The sequence below is a fragment of the Rhineura floridana genome, chromosome 8, assembly GCF_030035675.1.
Source record: "Rhineura floridana isolate rRhiFlo1 chromosome 8, rRhiFlo1.hap2, whole genome shotgun sequence".
NCBI classification, from domain to species: Eukaryota; Metazoa; Chordata; class Lepidosauria; order Squamata; family Rhineuridae; genus Rhineura; species Rhineura floridana.
Window position 1 is genome coordinate 51359444 of NC_084487.1, and position 6419 is coordinate 51365862.

At 43.1% G+C, this 6419-nt stretch overlaps 1 protein-coding gene across 5 annotated transcripts in view; it reads right to left on the reverse strand.

The window, feature by feature from the left end:
• LOC133390575 (solute carrier family 23 member 1-like) overlaps nt 1-4999 on the reverse strand; it is a 65351-nt gene extending 60352 nt beyond the window's left edge. For 2 of the 5 annotated variants that reach the window (XM_061639451.1, XM_061639450.1), the window contains exon 1: nt 4838-4999. The gene's annotated coding sequence lies outside the window, so the exon portion shown is untranslated. Of the gene's footprint in view, nt 1-1832; nt 1897-4837 lie in introns of all 5 variants that reach the window. The other 3 variants (XM_061639449.1, XM_061639448.1, XM_061639453.1) reach the window with 2 other exon arrangements.
• Nucleotides 5000-6419: the final 1420 nt, after the last annotated feature.

A 6419-nucleotide genomic window follows, 5' to 3' on the forward strand; every position in this document is an offset into this window, starting at 1 on the left:
TACACGGCTTGGGACCACCTGATGGAACACCTCTCCTGATACAAACACACCCGTACATTTCGTTCAAGATCAAAGGCCCTCCTCCGGGTGCCTACTCCAAGGGAAGCGGAGGATGGCAACAAGGGAGAGGGCCTTCTCAGTGGTGGCCCCCAAATTATGGAATGATCCATTTGATGAGGTGTGCCTGGCGCCAACACTGTTATCTTTTCAGCGCCAGGTCAAGACTTTCCTCTTCTCCCAGGCATTTTAGCATGTGTTTTATAGTGTTTAAATTTTTAAATTGTGTTTTAAATTGTTTTTATAAGATCTGTTTTAAATTGTATTTGTTTTAATGTTTTTAGTTACTGTAAACTGCCCAGAGAGCTTCGGCTATGGGGTGGTATACAAGTATAATAAAATAAATAAATAAATAACTGAATTCTAGTGTTACCCTCTTTTATATTACAATATTAGCCACAGGTGTGAGTGTTGTCCAATTTAATACCATGTTGGGGGGGTATGTATGAAGCTTTTAACCATCCATCTATCTAACCAACAATCTGTCTCTCCCTACCACCTGATTGCAGGGAGGGCTCATCCTAAACTGGTGCCTGGAGGCTGTGAAGGGCTGGATGTGGGCTAACAAACTGAAACTTAATCCAGACAAGACTGAAGTGTTGCTGGTCAAGGGGAAAACTGTGCCAGGGATAGGGTTGCAACCTATTCTGGATGGGGTTGCACTCCCCTTGAAGGAGCAGGTCTGCAGTGTGGGAGTCCTCTTGGATCCTGCCCTGCTGTTTGAATATCAGGTGGCTATGGCAGCCAGGAGTGCTTTTGGCCAACTCAAAATGGTCTACCAGCTGCATCTGTTCCTGGAAGCAGTTGACTTGGCCACAGTGGTGACATCAAGGCTTGATTACTGTAACACACTCTATGTGGGGCTGCCTTTGAAAACGTTTTGGAAATTGCAGTCGGTTCAAAATGCAGCAGCCAGAATGTTAACTGGAGCATGGCGCAGGGAGTATATCACCCCTGTGCTTTATCGACTCCACTGGCTCCCAATTTGTTTCTGGGCCCAATTCAAAGTGCTAGTTCTGACCTTTAAAGCCCTAAACGGCCTTGGACCAATGTACCTGAGGGACCACTTACGCCTGTATGTACCTGCCCGGGATTTAAGATCTTTTGCCTAGGGTCTCCTCTGTGTGCCTGGAGTGAAAGATGTTACACTGACAAGCTTGCGGGAGAGAACCTTTTAGCTGTGGCCCCCAAGCTTTGGAATACCCTACCCCAAGAAGCTCCCTCCCTGATGGTTTTCCAGAGTCTTTTGAAAATGATCTTGTTCCAGACAGCCTTTGGGAGGGACTGAAGGTAGACCCTGACACTGATTTTATGCCTTCTATGTGGCATGCTCAGCTCACATGGAATGCTGACTGTTAGGTGGAAAAAATTGAGAAGGGGTGCAGAGGGGCAGGGCATTGGCTGGAGTGGCTGGAAACCTGAACAGGAACACTCCACACTACAACATTTTGTTGCAAACCAACTTGTGTATCCCATCTGGTATTTGATTTCAGCCTGTCCATGACTATATCTTCTGCCTCTGACCCTCTACTCTTCCTGTTTGCCTTATCTGGTACATGACCTCCAGCTTCTGGCCTATGTGACTATCACCTTACCTGTGTCAGACCTGGACTTCATGGCACATGCCACAAGCTAGGTCCCAGGTCTGCAATCTTTTTAGGTTAATTCCCTTACGGAAGGAATAAAGGCTCATTCACTTGAGGCATACAAACATGGTAGACTGCCTCAATGTCAAAATATATGCTGGGAAAATATTGTTAAAGATCAGTTCTTACCTACAACAAAGAGTTCTTAAGTTACGCTTAATTGCTCATCAAAAGTCAATCTGGTGCACTGCAGCTATAAAAAGAATTCAGAAGCATTAACTGCAAAAAAGGGATAGACAAAAATACACCAGAAAAGTTCCTTGCATTTTTATCTGACACTTTATTTGCATTTTATCGTGCCAACAACCCTGGGAGGTACGTTAGTTACTGCCAGTCCAAAGCCCCAGGTAAATATTACTGCATAAATTCATGAAGCACTGATACCTTGACATCCATGTGAAGTTGTGGTTGTTCTATCTGAAAGTGATGTAGCAGAACAAAAGGATAGAGAACAGTAAGTAATCCAGAGAATGGAATAGCTTCCTTAGTCATAAGGATATTAAACTTTAGAGATGATTAAAGGTCAGAACATGAATAGGAAAATGAATTAAAAAAGCTAAGGGCCACTTTTTAAAAATCCCTTTAGAACTGCTATTGGATATTGTGAAGTAGTCATGAAAAGAATAATAGGATGAAAGGGCTAAAATAGCATTATAAAAATACTCTGTCTAGCTTTCTTAAATCTCTGGCTACTTGAGCTATGGATTTGTAGACACTTTCTCAGGGCCTTCTGATACTATATTTTTGGCAAACTTGCACAGTAGTTACTCAACTGCATGGAAGACAAACATATTTCCCCAAGGCTGAATTTGTTTTGCTGGACTTTTCCCAGCCTTTAAACCCCAATATTTTGACACTGGGAAAAATGCAAGAGAGTAACAGATTATGTTCCTACACATGTACAAATCAAGGTGTGTACACCCTGGGAAGCTGGCCACAATCATCATGAGCTCTGTGTATATACACAGTGATTTACACATGTGATGGTTCATTCTTTTGTGTTTGTATTAATTACTTCACACATATTTGCCTTTTATACGAGAGTTTTGTAATTTGCAAAGCAAATGTGAACATGAATAGTTTTATTTTGTTTCATAAAACAGTAACAGTGCATACAAGTCTTTTGTTATTTACACTACTTCATAAACTATCACATGCTCTTCCTCATTATTGCTTGCTTAGCCTCATTACTACATTATTCTTTACATTTTATAGATAGGATACAGAGCATATTGTGACTTTTCTAGGATCATCCAACATCCTTATACCTGAGCTAGATTTTGAAGCCAGGTCTGCTAAACAGAAGGCAAAGACTTTCTCCCCTGAAATGCTGCTTCCTGCCTCAAAACAAAGTAGACATCTTGGACAAAAGTCACTGGGTTTCATTTTATCGCATTCGGTTTGGAGGTTTGCCTCAAAATTCCAGAACTCTGATTAATTATAAATTTTATTTCTGTAAAGGTATATTGCCAGTAATAAGATACACGGGGAGGGCATTCCATATCTGGAAGCTGCTACAGAGAATGCCCTCTCTCAGGCTGCCACGTGGCTAGGCTATGTGGTATGCAACAGAGGTTTCTGTGGATTTCAGTCTAGCGCTTTAAAGCATCTTTCATCTCAAATCCCAAGCAATTTAACTTAGAATAAAGACTGCCCCTAGTTTTACACTGTGGGTAGGGAGGGGAAGAATACTTCCCTACTGTCAAAACTGTAGGATCTCTATCATCTAGCCTCCTTTGTTCTGCACCTTTCAAAATATGGGAGCCACAACAATGCACACACATTAATTTTTATCCCTCCCTGCCTCCAACAAACACAGGATGATTTATATGATGTCCTGTGTCCTTGCTCCATCTCATAACTACCTGGTGATATAGGTTACGTTAAAATATAACTGCCCCAAGGCCACCCTATTACTTTCATAGCAAAGTTCAGTCTAACACTCCATCTTCTATACCAGTTTGGGTCGCAGTAGGTTTACCATTACTTAGAAAGCCATACACTCTAGCACCTTAATTCAAGACACCTCTATCTCCAGCCATTCGGATCATGAAGAGCCATTGTGGTGGATGCTGATGGCCTCGACATTCAGCTGCAACACAACTACTATGCATCAGATGCTGTTTAGCATTCCCAAATTTAATTCTGGTTTGGTTCCTCAAGTTTTATCCGCAGTTCTAATCCTTTAAGTCTCCTAATGGATTTAAACCTAATTAACTTATACCACTGCCTATGAGATCAGCCCCCAGAACACTGAAGGTGCAATCAACCATCCCATTTCTGTTCCATAGCTGATCAACTTGACCTGGACTTCTACAGTAACAGGAGCCAGATTTCTCAAAGTGCTCCTTTGTCCTATTGGTGGGTGAGATTCAATATCAATCTCACTGTGCCTCCTTCCCCAGGAAAGGCACAAGCTGGATTGGACCCTGAAGCTAATTTAGGAAGGAAAACACATTTACACACAATGAGATCTTTGGCCAAAGGATCCACCTGCACAAACCCGCCCTTAGTCCAACCGAGTGACAGCCTTGGTCGGATGGACAACTTTATTTAGGAAGCATCAACAATTTATAGACCACTAGGGCACGGTGAACAGTAAACAGATGAAAGACAGAGTCATCAAACAAAGCTGTAAACAGACGTAATAAAGGAACGAAAGGCGCGTTTTCACTCTTCCTGTCTTCCTGTTCTTAAAGTTATCACCCCCTTCAAACAGACACTTTGTGACCTGTGGTTAAATGCGTCTTTGAAATGCGTCTCTGCAAGGAACATTCTCTGCCTTTGTCCTAGATACAGTAAGGCAGTTTCAACAGATTATAGATGTCATTGCTTTGCTAAGAATTAACACATACTTAGCAGAACCCTAAAAGGATAGGGAGAGATACATTTTTTTATAACAAACATAAACCTCAGAAGAGGGAGAATTCAGATCCAGAGAAATTGCTTCTGAGGCACTCATATTTTCCATGCAACACTATCTAACGCTACCAGTTTCCATTACCTGACCTTTCATGCTGCAAAAATACCTGCTTAGGCAACAGACAAGCAAGCAAACAAGCTCTGAACAGGGTCTGGTGGATTATTCTTTTAATTTTGCAGTATCCATATATTTAAAAAGAGTTAAGGGGTACCTGAGCTTTTCAGCCAGTTCTTTGTCCAGTCGTTCTTGGTCCTCTAGATGTGAGTCACAGAGGTAGTTGCTCACCTTCAAGGCTTATGCTAAATGGCATTATTGAAACTGTTCTGGGCTGGAGCACAAGAATGAATTGAAGAGCTGCCAGGATGTCAACATCAGGCGATTTGTGTGTGAGTGTAGATGGCACTGAGACAATAAATGAGAAAACAAAAAGAAAGAAAAAGCACTAAGGAAGATTAAAGAAGATTCAGGCTCATTTACATTTGGGATGGGCTGATGAAGATATATCCATACTATTTATGCCATCCTGCAATAAAAAGGGAAGCAGCTTGCTCTACTTTTCTGTGGCTTGCCTAGTCATACATTAGATGCAGGCAGGAGGAAGGAATCCGGTTAAAGTAGGACAGCCCACTGAAGTGAAATGGTAAAACGGGAGCAACAATACATGTTAAGCTGTTTAACACCACTGTGTGTAAGTGTGCAGGTACACTTTCCCTAATAAAACAGATAAAGCAGCTGGGGGAAGGAGCAATTTTCATTGAGATGATAGCACGGGCAGGAAAGGGTTAACAATCCTCCTCCCCCATGTCTCCCCTCAGGGGTGTAGTCATCCAGGGTCTCATGGGGTCTCTTTACTTTTTTGGCAGTAGGGCCCCAACCAGGTCCCTGTGTCTCCTGCATCCTATAAACCACTCAGCATGACAGGGGAGTGTGTTAGCCAATGAAAAGAGTCTTCTAGCATGCTTCCTTGTCCTTTCCTGCTCACTGGAGCCAATTAGAGTGAAAGGAGGTAAGTCAGCCACTGAGAAGATTCTTCTCACAACTTATTGGTCCCTAGGGACATCTGTTGTTGTGGGACAGCACATTGTACATTGCTACAAAAGCATTAACAAGGGTCTCATTCTCAACCCAGCAGCAAAAAAAAGTGAGGAGGAAAGGGCTTTGCTGTCATGACTATCATGAAGGGACCCTGCACTTCTGAATTTGCCACTATGCTCCTGCTCCCCCCTCCAGCTTCTTCTTAGGAACATAGGAAGCTGCCTTATACCGAGTCAGACCATTGGTCCATCTAGCTCTCCAGGAGTTCAGATAGCGGGCTGTTCCAGCCCTATCTGGAGATGCTGGGACTGAACCTAGCACCAAAACACTGAGCTATGGCACTTCCCCTGAGGTGGTTGTATCTTTCTCTTTCCCCAGTCTGTCATCTTGTCTAGTTTGGCCTGAGGCTGCATACACACCACACATTTAAAAAGGCACCACCCCCCAAAGAATCCCAGGAACTGTAGTTTACCCCTCACAGAGTGACAATTCCCAGCACCCTTAACCATAGTTCCCATACGTCTTTGGGGGGTGGGGAAATGTGCTGTCAATACATGGTGTGTATGCAGCCTCAGTCTACATTAGCTGAGGGCTGTGTGCTCTGTCAAAGGCTCTCCCCTCCCACAGCTGCACCGACAAACTGGGATGTTTAAGTCCTGCTACTGCCCAAAATCTTTCAGGGCCTTCTGCAGGCAAAGCATACACTCTACCAGTGTTCTGTGCCCTCAAGAGAAACTACATTGGAAACATAAGAGCAT